Source organism: Papio anubis, chromosome 3 (genome assembly GCF_008728515.1).
Source record: "Papio anubis isolate 15944 chromosome 3, Panubis1.0, whole genome shotgun sequence".
NCBI classification, from domain to species: Eukaryota; Metazoa; Chordata; class Mammalia; order Primates; family Cercopithecidae; genus Papio; species Papio anubis.
In genome coordinates, this window is record NC_044978.1 from 58738526 (window position 1) to 58755578 (window position 17053).

The window sequence follows — 17053 nt, forward strand, 5'->3', positions numbered from 1 at the left end:
GAAGGAATAAGCTTAAATTCCGGTCAAGTCCGGATAGTTAAATATCAAATGTGGGCATTACCAGGCAAAAAAAAAGAACTTTGTTAAACGTTATTCTTCTCTTCCCTTCTTGCTCCAACAGTGAAAAGGTAAGAACTCAAGAGTCTATGAGCTAGAGAAGTATGAAACACTAAGCAGAAAATGAAAGAAAAATCAGCTTATATCCATGCTTAGATAGGAGTGCAGTATCAATTCTAAACCAAGTTCCAAAGTTTGAATGTTGTATATGACTGGACTTTATAGTTACTGAGGTAATATTGTAGTGCCTACGAGTGACCAGAAACGCAGTGGAAATATCCAATAGCCTGTTGCTAAGGCAAGCTAATTTATTGAGTGGCTTTAAAGGCAGAATGGCTTTCAAAGTATGCAGTTGTATTAAAATTATAGACCACAACTTGTTTATTGTTAAGAATTCCAGTTACACAAGTTATGTGACCTTGGGCAGGTAACACAATTACTTTGATTCTATTTTATGTCAGCAAATGGTGACAGATATGATGATGAGTCCCAAGATCTGGTGACCAGCTGAAAAAAGCCTGGCAATAGTCACAAACTGACACAAGTTAAACACTTATAAAATATTTTTAAAATGTTATACTTCTATTTTATAACTGAGTATAATCTGAAATGATTATAAAGAGAAATTGCAAGCAAATAATTACGATTTTATGTATTATATATAGGATCAATAAGACTTAGTTCATAAAAACACTTTTATTAAATATAGCAAAATGCAACCTCAAGAATTGTATAAAACTGCCCGAACTCTAATCTTACACAGAAAAAATACAGCCATTTAAAAATAATTTTTTAGATAAAATGTGAAAATATGTTAACATTTTAGCACTGGGAGAAAAGTTCACTGAATGTTCTAGTAGAGTTGGTTGAGATATATCTTACTCTCCAATACCTAAATAATTTGAAAATGTTACTACCTTTAAAAAGCAACTAGCATAGCACAATATGTACTTCTACAAAATGTTATGTACTGCAGATTTGGAAAAAAATGTTATTGTTACACATACATTATATTCTGAAATGCTCAGATCTAAGGAAGTCTAACAGTAGCCTATTTGGTTTCCATATTCAGAAGTAAAGATAAAATTTCCACAGAAATGCTCAATTGTAGCTGGGCTGTCACCACTAGTAAGGGACATAATTGAAGCAATACGAAAGACTAGTTATGAAGGGAACCATGAATGTTTGATAGTGACAACTACAAGTGATTTTTTTTCTTTTCTTTCTTTTGTTAGTTTTAAAGGGACCTAGGTGTGTATATAGAGAGGGTTCCCCCTTTTTTGTTGTTCTCGATTAGTGATAATTCATCAACAGTGCAAAGAGTTATCTTTTAACAGAACACAATCAACAGTCTGTTTATATTAAACAGGACAGTTGTAAAACAGAGTTCTATTAATAAATACAAAACTCTAGCATAATATCTAAGTTAATTTTTCTCTACTCACTAAAAATTATTGATGGGAAAGTGGTATTTGGTAGGTTGGTTGGGAGATATATCAAATGACAAAAATGTTTTGGAGAAATTACTAAGAATAAAATTGTAATAAAGTATACATGAGTAACAAGGCAACAAATATAATTGTAATCTGACAAATTCAAGGAAATTCTACTTGATGTCATGTAGGATAGGATCTACTACATACTACGTACAATCAACATGTAATGCAAGTATCTAGCAATGTAAAAATATTTTTATTTATTGAAGTATAATAGTAATGTATATATTTGGAATGCAGTATGTAAACTCAACCAATTTTTCTTTTAAAAATATAAGAAAATCTAAATTAGTTCTGCAGAATTTTTTCTACGTAATTCAGCATGACTTTGATTACAATAGTGCTTTAGTCTGTTTTCCATTGCTATAAAGGAATACATGAGGCTGGATAATTTATTTTAAAAATAGGCTTATTAGGCTCATGTTCTGTAGACTTTTCAAGAGAAGCATGGCACCAGGATTTGTTTCTGGTGAGGGCTCAGGAAACTTCCATTCCTGGTAGAAAGGGAAGGGATGCAGGCATCACATGGTGAGAGGAACAAAAGGAGAGGGAAAGTATCAGCCTCTTTTTCGCAATCAGATCTCATGGGAATTGATATAGTGAGAATTTACTCATTATCCCTAGGATGGCATGAAGCTGTTCATGAGACACCTGCTCTTGTGAGCCAAACACCGCCCACTAGGCTCACCCCCAACATTGGAGATCAATTTCAACATAAGCTTTGGAAGGGACAAATGTCCAAACTATATCAAATGGCCAGAAAACTAAATTCAAAATATTTGAAGGAAAATTATTAATATATCTTCTGCTGGGGCAGTTTCATAGAAGGGTGAGGATGACATGTGTATCTTATTTCTTTTTAAATTTATTGACACTGCATTAATTGACAGGACATTACACTTGGATCAGGCTCCTCTTCTGGATCAATAAGACTGGTATGGCTCATGAAAATTTCTCCATGAAACCCAGGCTTCACTGTTTAGAGAAGAGGGGATCCACAACAGAAATTTGGGGAGCTTGTTGACCAGCCTTAGGGACATATAATCTAAGCTAGAGTTGGAACATAAGCCAAAGCACATGACCTAAAAGTGAGGAAGACATGATTCTCTAGGAGAAAATAATGATGCAATCAACTTAGTCAATAAATAAAGGTGTCAAGAAAAAACACACACACACACAAGCAACAATTTACTGCTGCAACAATTTAGAAGTGACCCTACAATTGGTGTGCATTGTGTATTAGTGTGCATCACTTCAAATGTTTCATGTTTATTCATCCACGCTTTTCTCATTGGATGCTGGAGAAAAATAAATGAAGTTGACGTCTGTCAATTGAAGTCATTTCTACAGGATGAGGAACGAAAATGAGAATGTTTATGTGGCATTTATGAAGTCAGGTAGCTAGTTAGTAGCAGGATTTTAGTCAAGTTCTGTCTGCACTCTAAAATACAAGGACTTTACATTATTCTGTACTGTCCCCAGTAGGCATTGAATCAATTTTGAATGAAGCAATAAATAAATGAATAAGTAACTGCCTGAAATAAAAGCTGTAGTTTCCCTGAAGCAGACAGGAACACCACTTCCATGACCTAATCTAAACCACTTGTTTGCTTGTGAACTATATACTCTTGAAAAAAGAAAAAAAAAAACAAAACAAAACTGAATGATCATAACCACCATCTCTTCCAGTGTAGTCACTCTTGCCTTGGTAAGAATAACTAAAATTCAGCAAGATTGAATAAACCATAACAATTGACCAATGTCAAAATAAAAAGATAGAATCAAAATGTTCTTTATTAGAAAAACTTAGGGAAAGAAGTTTGCTGGACACAATGAGGATGTGATCATAGCATACATCCATTTTTATCAGCAGCTTAAAGTGATTGATACACATTTATTCTGTGAATATTGATGGAAAAGAAGTAAGTAGAAAAGTACAGGTAAGTTTGGTTTTTGTGTCGTATTTTTTTAATCCAAGGATACAGTGGAATCAATGTTTCCCTACACTTTTTTCTCCTTGTTTTCATACTCAAACACTATTTCTCTTCATTTTGCACCTTTAATTTTCAACCCCCGGTAGGAAATTATTTATTCAGTAATTTCTCTAGAATGTAGAAAGCAACCAAGTAAACCCTATGTGATGAGTCTTTGAGACTCAACAAAGAAACAGCTTATTTTATTTATTTTTAATTTTCTTTCCTTGCAGCTCCAGCTAAAGGGTGAAGCTGCTTATTTTAAAGAAGAACTTTAGGGAGGATGGCTTAAGCTCAGGAGTCTGAGGCTACAGTGAGCAGTGATCATGCCACTGCACTCCAGCTGGATGACAGGGTAAGGCTGTCTCTAGAAATAAAAAATAAAATAAATAAATAAAGAAGTGCTTTAGACTACTTTTATGAAATACAAATGCTACATAATTGCCATGGGGGACAAATTTTTAAATTAATTAACATGTGTACTCTGAACATAAAGAAAGTATCATTTTGTCCACAGCTAATAACAACAAGAGTTAAAATCATCTAGCTAAAGATTTATCGCTTATGGAATCTTGAAACTTTTGATAAAGTCTTTAGTGACATTCATAGTCATGGTCCTCTTTGAATTTAAGTTATAAAATTTCATAATTCTAATAAATAATAATCTGAGCTGTGATATGATAGGTAGGATTTTATCTATTCAAAGTAAATCATATGTGGAGTGCAGGATTTCACTGAGTTGCATTTCTATAACTTGACACTACATGCTGCTCAGGGTTTTTGAGAAGGTCTCAGGCTATCTGTCTTATTTAATGATAACCAACTACTATAAGATCTTATCACTCTATAGCACATGTAACTTGTACATTAATTTTTGAGAGTTCTTTTACATGCCTCTTATGTGCTATCAACAAACATTTTTTAAAAAAAAATCAAAGAAAAACAAAGCACTCTTCTGGTCATTTTGTTTGAATTGAAAGAACATACACCCTGAAGACGTTTGCAGTTTAATTGACATGTAAGAGATGCGTAAAAGTCATCTGCCAATATGAGACTGTATTAGCTGTCAAGTAAACGCAGGCACAGTTTGAATTATAATCTTTCTAAAAGAGCACAATCACTTGAGAATGGACTCCAGGATAGCTATCTGGCAGTGTAGGTGATTCAGCTTCATGGACAAGGGACCATAGTTGTCAACTTTCTATGCATGAAATCCTGTCTTGGCTATGTATGATCTGGAGAAAATTATTGACATCTCTGTCCTTCAATTTCTCATATTAAAATGGATACTTATATTAAAAATAGCCTATATCATTGTTATAAATATTAATTATATAATAAAAACCACTTAACATAGTTAGTGATCCATAAATATGAACAGCATTATTTGGAAGATGAGAGAGTTTCAGTAGCTTAAGAATGGGAGAATTTATCTTTGTCTCTTTAAAGCACTAAGCTTCAAACACTATAATGTGTTGAAGTAGACCTAAGCCAGTTGTAACCTTCTTTTAGATTAGGTATCTTCCTACAAATGTTTCTTCTAAGACAAAAACAAAAAAATATATATTTTATTGATCAATTAAAGTGCATCTTAAAATTTATAAAACCTTCCTAGATAGACTCATATTTTCTTTTTTTTTTTTTTTTTTTTTTTTTTTTTTTTTGAGGCGGAGTCTCGCTGTGTCACCCAGGCTGGGAGTGCGGGTAAGCGCGATCTCGGCTCACTGCAAGCTCCGCCTCCCAGGTTCAGGCCATTCTCCTGCCTCAGCCTCCGAGTAGCTGGGACTACAGGCGCCCGCCATCTCGCCCGGCTAGTTTTTTGTATTTTTAGTAGAGACGGGGTTTCACCATGTTAGCCAAGATGGTCTCGATCTCCTGACCTCGTGATCCGCCCACCTCGGCCTCCCAAAGTGCTGGGATTACAGGCTTGAGCCACCGCGCCCGGCTAGACTCATATTTTCTAGAGATTTATCATAGTTGGTAAAACGGTGGTTATTGAAATGGTGGCTAAGAGATATCCTTGCCTCTTTTGCATTCCTAGAATAATAGTGTAGTTATTTTTGTGGCATTGTGCTAATATGAATGAAACAATTATACTGAAATTAAGCTTTTGTGTTAGCATGATATAATATAGGCTAAAAAACACTATTAGCTTGAAAATTCACCATTACAACTTTATTAATTGTTTAAAAGCCCTAGAATTTTCTTTTTATTACTATAGGAACTCCATTTCACAAAGTTATTATATACTGCTTAAGGAACAATTAAAGTGATTTAAAATAGAAAACAAATATGATCACAGTCTGTAAATTCGGAAAAGTATTTTATAAAATGCAATAAAAAATTGTGTCATAAAGTTTTGAGGGCTTTCACTAGTTTCATTATCAGACTATGATCCATGGACTTGAAAATATTGTATACAAGAGCTTGAGATATTACATTTGTCTTTCTGCTCCCTGAAATATACATTTGGAGAAGCTGGTTTAGGATAGATCTGGCAAATTAAAAAAAAAAAGTGTGCATGTGTGAATGTATACTTACATACATATATTTGTGTGCATATTTATAAATACATACACATACACATTCATATCATTTATAGCATATGTTGAAAGTATTTATCAATAAATTTATTTTATTACCATTACTCTACAGATTTCTGAGTCTTTTTTTAAAAACTATCCAAGCTGTAATAGAAAGACTGCAGCTATTCAACTAAAATGAATTCCCCTATGAGATCCATGAGATTCTAATTTATCAGTTTTTTCATTCAATACTGTATAGATGTGCATCAAAATTTTATAAGAATATTTTTATGTGAAAGATCAAAATCGTGGGGTTACCTGACATATATTTATCTCAGAACCTTTTAAAAACTTAAATAAGGCCGGGCGCCGTGCCTCGTGCCTGTAATCCCAGCACTTTGGGAGGCCGAGGCAGGCGGATCACCTGAGGTCGGGAATTCGAGACCAGCCTGACCAACATGGAGAAACCCCGCCTCTACTAAAAATACAAAATTAGTCGGGCACAGTGGCGCATGCCTGTAATCCCAGCTACTCGGGAGGCTGAGGGAGGAGAATGGCTTGAATCAGGGAGGCAGAGGTTGTAGTGAGCTGAGATCACGCCATCACTCTCCAGTCTGGGCAACAAGAGCAAACTCCATTCCAAAAAAAAAAAATCATAAAATAATTAAAAACATTAAATAAAAGTACAAGATATGAAATTTTGTTTGTTCATATTTAGAGACATAGTCTTCCTGTCCCCCAGACTGGAGTACAGTGGCACGTCATAGCTTGCTACAGTCTCAAACTCCTGGGCACAAGCAATTCTCCCACCTCAGCCTCCCAAGTGGCTGGAATTATAGGTAGGCGCCACAATACACGGTTCATCTTTTAAAGTTTTTTTATAGTGGCAGGATCTCACTGCATTGCCCAGGCAGGGCTTGAATTCTTGGTCCCAAGCGATTCTCCTAGCTCAGCTTCCCAAAGTCCTGAGATTACAGGTGTCAGCCACCATGTCTGGCCTTATTGAAACATTTTGAATGCCTTATTTTCAAATAATTTTAAAATAATAATTTTTTAAATAATACAATTATTTTGTTGGGTTATTTCATTAAAGAGTTCAAAAGAAATTTCGGTTGAGTTTTAATAATTTTTCTCCACTATGAGAAGAAAGAAAAAATATTTATTTATTCATGGGTAACATTGATATGGATAATAAGTATAATAACATTTTAGAAATTTAAAAATACAGTTATCTTTGTGAAGAATAAAGTTATACCTGTTAGCCACAAGCAAATCAGAGAAAAATTCACTACAAGATAGAAATCAAATTAAAAATCAATACACAAATCTTTCTCTCTCTCTCTGTCTCACACACACACACACACACACACACACACACTTTCTCTCTCTCTCATATACACACACACAATAAGTTGTGTAAATATAATACAGGACCTTTGCATTGGAATGAGTATTACATGTGGCAAAATGCTGCAGAACAAACTTAAATTGATTTTTCAGGATATGTATTTAAAATAATAATAAGCACTACTGAAAACTCAAAATAATATAAGTAAGTTTCAGTTGGTTTTTGATAAGTCAATTTGAGTTAAGATTATAAATATGTGGACAAGTCCAGGTTTGAAAATGTGGCAAGCAAGGCATATCCAACTGTGAGTGTAGAATTGCAAAATAAGTAACAGAGATGTATAGAATGTTGTCTTTACAGCTCATGATAGGAACCGAGTCATTGTTGTTCTTTAGAGCCAGTAGTCCAGAAAAAGAATGAAACATTGATCGGAGATAACAAAAAGTAACCTGGAGGAGACAATAAAGTTCTTTAACACCTTTGCATCTGTCATTCGCTATACCTAAATGAGGTGTCCTTCAGAAAGTGATGGTTGTTGCTTCACTTCTACCTTCCAAATCTAATGAAAATTCCTCTATTGGTCATTTTTAATGACCAATAGACTATTTGGAAGGAAATTCTGGATGTCATACTCTCAGTTTCATCAGATTTACCCACTACAGAATTACTACTATTACTTCTCCACTTGGCTAATCCATACCTTTTACAACCATACTTAATTTCCAAATAAAATAGCAAAATCACACTACCACCTTATATGGTACAACTATTATAAAGGCTTGGCTTTTACACTAATTGTATAATAGGAACATTAAATATAATATAATGGATTAGAATAGTAATAACCAAGCTGGTGAAACTGTTTTAATAATGGACATATTCTGAAAATTTGGAATCAGACATGAAGAACGAGAGATCAAGAACGACAAATTAGAAGGCCAAGGCAGGTGGATCACTTGAGGTCAGGAGTTTGAGACCAGCCTGGCCAACATGGTGAAAACCCATCTCTACTAGAAATACCACAAAATTAGCTGGGAGTGGTGGCACAGGCCTGTAGTCCCAGTCACTCCGGAGGTTGAGGCACAAGAATCTTTTGAACCCAGGAACTGGAAGTTGCAGTGAGTCAAGCTTGTGCCACTGCACTCCAGCCTGGGTGACAGAGTGAGGTTCTGTCTAAAAAAAAAACTAAATAAATAAAAAGAGAAAATAAAAAAAAGACAAGAATGACAGCAAAGTTTTAAACCTAAACAACAGAAAGGATGCAGAAAGTAATTCCATTACTTGGAATAAAGAAAACTATGGAAAAATTATGTTGGGTTGGAAGAGAACAAAAATTCCATTGTGCATGTTCTAAAATTGAGATGAATATTCCATGTTGCCATGTGAAGTATGTGGTTGAATATCCGAATCTAGAGTTCAGTACAGAGTTCTGGGTGGAATCATAAGAAGAAAGATTTGGTGGGATCACCCAGAGAGTGACCATAGATAGAGACTAGGACCAAGTAGGGTACTTCAAATTTAAGAGGCAAAATACATAAGGTGAATCAAACAAAAGTTATGATTAAAAATCTTGTAATGAGGTAAGAAGAAAGGCAGAAGAGTAAAATATCCTAAAAAATATTCACTATTAACTGTTTTGTTTTCCAAAAAACGAAGGAATGAACAACAGAAAATGCTACTGACATGGCAATAAATGCACGGGCAGAGGCATGACCATTGGATTTACCTATGCGAAGATCTTTTGTGATTTGCAAAGATCATTTGTGGTGGGGCAATATGAGTGAAAGCCTGATTGGACTGGGATCAATAGAGAATGAAGGTGGAGGGGACTGAAGATAATAAATTACACTACTTTTTTTTCAAAGGACATTCCTGTAAAGGAAAACTAAAAACATAAGAAGGAGAGTGTGTAACAGGAATGGGTAGTTTGATAAAAATATATTTTTAATGGAAGAAATAACATCATAGGAGACTTCTTTGAGGAGGAAAAAGTGATGCAACCTAGAGCACAAGTGGTAGAGTTGACCTTAGTGAGAAAAGAGCATGCAATATTCAACAATATAAATCCTCATTTGTGTAGGAGCTTCATTTTATTTTGTTTCTTCATTGAGCATACAGTCCTTGTCTAACGTGGAGCCAGATGTTTAGCAGGTACACAATAAATATTTGTTAAATAAAAGAATAGTAATAAGATGGATGGTAAAATATATTAATACAGACAATGAAAATATGTTAGTAGGTAACATTTTATGGAAAATCTCCTGTTGGTACTTCTATTTTATGAGGGAAACAGGAAACATGGTCAATACTTCAAAGAGAGAATTGGAGAGGATGTTTTAGAAGTTTCAGGATAGACAAGTTACAAAATATGAAATGTACGTTTGTCCTGTATGAAATATTCAAGTTATATTGCCAAATGAAAAAACAAGGGGGGGGGGACTAAAAACATTGCTAAAATGAACTCTGTTCATGAAAACTTGAAAGTCCACTTTATTTTATTCTTACTAAATATATATAATTATTTTTAGTTATTTTTAGAGTGGGGCTGAATTTAGGGAACCTAATTACGGCTACTGGAGAAGATACTTTAAACAATTAAATACAAACTGCTCTATATGGTTTGAGAATTTATGTTTTCTATATATATAAATTTTTTAACTGAAATTTGAAAAATGTTGACAAAAAAAATTTAATGGAGCCTGTACTAAATTTTAAGTACAAAAGTAGCAAACATTTTTGACTATTTTGTAGATGTGATTGTCCTTTCACACTTTCTCCTCAAAAGTGTCTTCAGTTTTGAAGATGAGCATCTGAGGCTCAAGGAAGCAAGATAACTTGTTTGCAGCATACCGTTAGTAAGTAGTGGTATTCAAATCACAGTTGTTAGTAGATAATAAAGCATTTTTGAATAAACACACTATTTGTTTTTGGAAATACTTATAACAGCATTTTAGATAACTGTAAATAAAATAGGACATTTTAATATATGCTAAATTTGTAAGTTAACAAAATATAATTCAAAATATGAACATCATACAAATTTCAATTAAGTGTATATACTATTATATTCTACTTACCAATGCCAACACCCAGATCGGAAATGTAGTTGTGGAAAAGAATCATCTTTTCTGGTGGTCCTTCTGGTGGTCCTGGGCTTTCAATTTTTGTTTTTGCTTTTGTTTTATCTAAAGATCAATAGTAAATTATAAAACCTTTCTAATTTCCATTTCTGATGCTTAGGATTCCTTTTTTGTATCGTTTTAAGACACTGTCACCCAGGCTGGAGTGCAGTGGTGCGATCACAGCTCACTGAACACTTGACCTCCCAGGATCAAGCAATTCTCCCACCTCAGCCTCTTGGAGTAGCTGGGATTACAGGTGTGTGCCACCTATGCCTGGCTGATTTTTGTATGTTTTGTAAAGATGGGGTTTCCTCATGTTGCCCAGGCTTGTCTCAAACTCCTGGGCTCAAACAATCCCCTCCCAAAGTGCTGAGGTTAGGTATGAGTCACTGCACCAGTCCTGACTGGTGTTTAAAGTTTAAACTGACTGAAGTATCAGGTCAAGGCTAAGGAAAGAAAAAAACAAAAACAAAAACAAAATATCACAGTAATATAGTCTTTAAATTAAAAAAAAAAAACAAAACTAAAATACATGTTGCATGTAACACTCAGAAATACTGAATATTCAGAAAATATTCAGACTTTTTCCAACTCCACATATTGAAACATAACATTTCTTAACTAGTTCACTCAATTGTCCATCCTTTAAAATTAGAATTAGATTTATATATGCATTTTTATAAATGCATTCTTGCATTTTTAATCACGTTCAGGTCTGTATTAGTCTGTTTTAATGCTGCTAATAAAGATATACCCAAGACTGGGAAATTTATAAAGAAAAACAGATTTAATAAACATCAGTTTGGCCTTATCTTCATGTCTTGTATTATTTATATGTTACGTTTTAGAAGATCAGAGGTCTCTGAAGCACTTAGAATTATTAAGTACCATCATAAGGTATGTGGATTTTCTGTACTCATCATCATTAGTAGTGGTTTAACTTAGGTTTGGTTATTGAAAGAGCACATGCAAGGCACTTACCTGGTAGGCAAAATTAAGACTTGATAGTGAATTTTTTGTAAGGCAATTATGGAATACAATTTTAAGGTCATAAATCTTAGACTATAAAAATCAACAACTAATATTGACATGAATCCGAAAAATAGTTTCTTTACCTTTAACTTAATAATTATAATGCAGAGAATGACCTTGATTTACTGGATATTTGTAACTATTCTAATCACCTATCAGAGTAATCCTGTAAAATAAAACTGTAGGATATGAAATTTGTATCCTGTTTTTCATTAAATAATTTTTCCTTTTTGTTTAAATTATATAAATCTAGTATTTTAGAATAGCCAATCCTTGCATTCTTGCATTTTTAATCACTTTCAGGTCTGTATTAGTCTGTTTTACTGCTGTTGATAAAGACATACCCAAGACTGGGTAATTTATAAAGAAAAACAAATTTAATAAACACAGTTCCACATGGTTGGCGAGGCCTCACAGTCATGATGGAAGGTGAAAGGCACTTCTTACGTAGCAGCAGGCAAGAGACAAATGAGAGCCTGAGAGTCAACGACAGGGGAAACTCTTTATAAAATCATCAGGCCTCGTGAGATTTACTCAGTACCATGAGAATAGTATGGGGGAAACCATCCCCATGATTCAATTATCTCCCACCAGGTCCCTCCCACAACACGTGGGAATTATGGGAGCTATAATTTAAGATGAGATTTGGGTGGGAACACAGTGAAATCACATCAAGAACTTACGATGCTATAACTCTCTTTTCTTAAAAATAACTAAGGAGAAAATGCTGTATATTAAACCCTTCATAGCTTCTAAAGTACACAACACAGCTGTCAAAATGAGAAATAAACAACAGATAATTAGAAATAAAGTAAAACTCTATCTTCTCTCAATGTCCATAGGTACGCAGATACACATAAAATGCAAAATAAATCATAATACTGTATCTTAATATTAGAATAAACATCCAAGTTTATTTTTTTTAAATTGTACACTCTAGTAATGAACTTGTAATACATTTTTTCTTCAGTAGGGAATACAAGTCTCAAGGAGCTAAGATATGTATGCAAAATTACAGAATCACTCAATAGCACTGTGGACAGTATAGTTTGTAATCTAGACATAATATTTCAGAATATTTATTCTTATATAAATAGAATAGTGTTTGTTGTAATTTACCACTCTGGCATTAGACAATAAAAGAAACTAAAAAATCAACAGCCTCAATGTTTTTCATGTGAATTGTGATATGCAGAAGAAAGGCTCCCAAAAGATTTCCATGCCTTAATCCCTGAAACCTGTGAATTTTCACGTTGAATGTGATATGTTACATGCAAAAGGAACATTGTAGATGATTGAGGTTAAGGGCCAGGAGACGGAGAGAACAGCCAGAATTTTCTGGACATGCAATCTAATCACATGTATCCTTAAAAGCTAAGAATATTTCCTTGTAATGCGAGGGGAAATGTGACCACAGAAGGGTGAGAGATGCAATGTGTCTGGCTTTGAAGATAAAGGGACGGTGTCACAAGTCAAGGAATCTGAGTGACCTCTAGAAACTGGAAAGGACAAGAAAATGTATTGTCTCCTACAGCTTCCATAAAAGATCATGTCCTACTGATGAAACAGGAAAGGTTCCCTTGTTCCTCCTCAGGGCGTGCAACAGGGGAAGTGGCTCGCTTCTTCAGTGCCCCACTGCTCAGACCTCTAGGGGAGCATACAGACAGGCAGATTGTGGGGCTGCGACCCCGCAGCGGCATCTGGGAGTGGATGTTTACAGTTTCTGGAGCTCCAGTGGCTGTGTACTACCGTGTGCTTTTTTAGTTTTGCCATTTATGGGCAGCTTGTGTTAACCAGCTCAATTAGACCCTCTACCTTGTCACAAGGACAGAGGGCTTTGTGTATCCCGGGTTCTTGCCTTGGTGTACCAGAAGAATCAGATCACATGTGGGATTGGAGAAAGAGTGCAAGGTTTTACTGAGTGGAAGTAGCTCTCAGCAGATGGGAGAGTCAGAAGGAGATGGTTTTCCCCTGGAGTCAAGCTGCTTAGCCACCTGGGCTCTCCTCCTACCTCTCCGGCCAAACTCTGTGAGTCCACAGGTGGATGGCCTGCCACCTTGCTGGCATCTGTCCGGTGTTCTCTTCTACCAGCATGCTCCCCTCAACATCCTCTCAACATCCAACTCCTTGTGTCCCTGCCAACTAGGGTCTCAGGGTTTTTAAAGGCACAGGATTGGGGCATGGTGGGCCACGGTGGTCTTGGAAAATGCAATATTTGGGCATGAAGGCAGGAGAACCTGTCCTCACCTAGGTCCATGGGCAAGGCCCGGGCATGGAGTCCTCACCAGGGACCTGCCCTTCTCTACCCAGCACTTCCCTGGCCCTCTTCCATATCACTGACACCTTGAGAACAATATTGGGATTAAAGAAGTTCTTTAAACTGGATATTAAGTACAGAGGCCCTTCTCTTTGTTACATAACCTCTGTTTGCACAAATTGAAATTAATTGGGAAAAAGTCAGTATATTCTAAAATAAAATTAACAATTCAAATTATTTGTAAGTATATGGAAAACCAATTGACATAATCAATCAATATCTTGATGTATGATTGCACAGAAAATAATAGTTATTAAAAGTATTTTATTTTGTACTTGTACAGTGATTGTTTTCCCTGCCTCGGCTACGATGATTTTACTGTTAAACCCTTTATTTCCCATCTTCTTTCGGTTAACCTTGCCTAGAAATTGAGAAAATAATAAAAATGCCATGTTTTTAATAATCAAAGTATAATATAGCAGAAAATTCAAATTATTAGAAAAATTTTAATATAAATGTATTAATGTATAAATATTAATTTATTATATGTGAATTTTATTCATTTGTTTAAATAGTGAAAATTACCTAGACAACACGAGCAAACAAACAAAAAGCACTGGAAAAATTCTATATCCATAAATATACTACTACAAGAAGACCACATTTTTAAATTACAGCATGAAAATAAGAAATCTACCTTGGAGGTTGGGCACAGTGGCTCATGGCTATAATTTCAGCACTTTGGGAGGCCGAGGTGGAAGAATCACTTGAACTCAGGAGTTCAGGACCAGCCTGGGCAACAGAGTGAGATCTCATCTATACAAAAATTTAAAAAATTACTCGAGCATTGTGGCAGATGCATGTAGTCCTAGCTAATCTGAAGGCTAAGATGGGAGGGTCGCTTGAACCCAGAAGGTTCAGACTGCAGTGAGCCATGATCACACCACTGCACTCCAGACTGAGTGACAGAGTGAGACCTTGTAAAGGAAAAATAAATACATTTGGTAGAAGAAGTCGATATCCATACTCAGCCTCTTCTTCCTAGCTTCTTCATGCTTTTATTAAGGCTAAAATTATGTTATGTCTAATATAAATATCTGCAATTTTGGGGAAAGCAAACAATTTCCTCCCATAGCATCAATTCCACAAACATATTTCTACTAATGAATAGAATAAATCTCTTCTCCCTTTTTTGTGCATTGGAAATGCTTCTGTGACTTCTTGGTGATCATAATTAAAATAGAAAATGGTAACAAGAGCAACACTATAAGAACAACAACCACTAAATAAAACCCAAATCAGTTAAACCTTTACATACTCAACGTACAGACTGCAGAGCACACACTTTTTCAGGGGAAGTGTTCTTAATTCTAAATTTTTTTTTTCTATAGGTGTATTAGATCTTTTCACTCTAATTAGAACTTTTTGTTTTCTTTTATTCAAAACTTTAAAAATTCAAGTATGGATTTAGAGAAAATTATTTTACTCTAGCAAGTAGAATTTTTTTTTTTTTTTTTTTTTTTTGAGATGAGGACTCGCTTATGTTACCCAGGCTAGAGTGCAGTGGCGCCATCCTGGCTTACTTCAACCTCCATCTCCCACATCAGCCTCCTGAGTAGCAGAAGATGGTGCTACAGGCCCGCATTACTATGCCCAGATAATTTTTTGTATTTATGTCGGGACAAGCTTTCCTCATGTTGCCCAGTCCAGTCTGGAACTCATGGGCTCAAGCAATTTGTCTGCCTTGGCCCTTAAAATGTCGGGATTAAATGCATGAGCCACCACACCCACCCTAGAAGTAGATTTTTAAAATAAACTCTATGATGTGAACAATTGAGAGCATTGTGCATTTTTAGGTTTTAGTTTTTCAATTTGTATACATTATGTTTACAATTATCTATCCCACATTATTTGCACATTACTTAGGTTTTTCCTATATCTTAAAATGGGTGTATTTCTTTTTTCTCAATATCTAGAGATAATGTGAATATTGATTCCTTTACCATTTCGTTGAATAGTTAGAATCAGAATTATATATATTTTAGTTATAACAACATTACCTCCTCCTTTGTGAATTAAGAATGCTATCATGGACTTTGCATGCTGGAAATAATGTATAAGCACCCTCATAATTAATTATCAAGGCTATTTATTATTTAGAAGAAAAGTGCCACCACTCAATGTCTTTAAACACAGTATTTAAAAAAATATACTGAAATTGTATTATTTACTGTATCAATCTGTCTTCCAAGTAGAAACATAGTAAAATAAACTGTCAGAGAATTATTTTCCACTCATGTAAAATAAAACATTACATGTCATTTTGGGATATGTAAATGACCTAAAGAACCTGTAAAATAAATATAATATGTACAAAGGCAATACCACAGTCAAAATAATGTTATTAAAATAATTTGTTTAATATTAAGCAGTGAAAAACATTTGGGCAGTATGTCTAGAGGAAAAAGAGTGGGTGAAAAATTATAGTTTATCAAATACAAATTTCAAAAATAGACTTATCCATTCTGACTAACGCAAGACCTAGTGTTTTACTATGCTATTTATTTTAAGCATTTAAAAAAAAAAAAAACATTAAAAATCCCTCCTAAACCTAGGAAGCACATATAATGCAATTCAACAAATTTCATAAAAATTGATTTATCTATAAAATGTATTTGTATTGAATTTTCAATATTGTATTAAATTTGCAAATTCGTTCATATTAAATCTCAGTATGTATTTTTCATTTGTATTCATGGAAGAGTTTTCAGTGTGAAATACCATGGTTTCAACAGCCAGCAAATTTCGGATTCTCTTAAACTGAAGAATTGTCTATCATTTTCATTAAAGGTAAACCGGTATAATTTCAGCTTTTGAGGGATAAACAAGTATTTTCCCATTATGATTTGTTAGACAAAACAAAAAATGAAGAATAGTAAGAAGATAAAAGTAAAGATGTGAAACCAAAAATAAAGAGTAAACAATATATGTGTTTTCAAAGAAAAATTTATCCTTAAATTAGTTAGTGTGTTAAGAATTTTCATTAATTTAGTTTTAGAATTTTTGATCCACTTTCACTATTTTTAATTATTAAAGGGCAGTTAATAATTGCTTTAAGAAAGAGTAATTGAAATTATCAATTACAAAAACATATTTTTAATTTTACTGCTGAAAACATTTAAGTGAGTTCAAATTGCTTTAGAAGAATAGCTGAATTCTTTAACATAAAAAATGAAGTTTGCC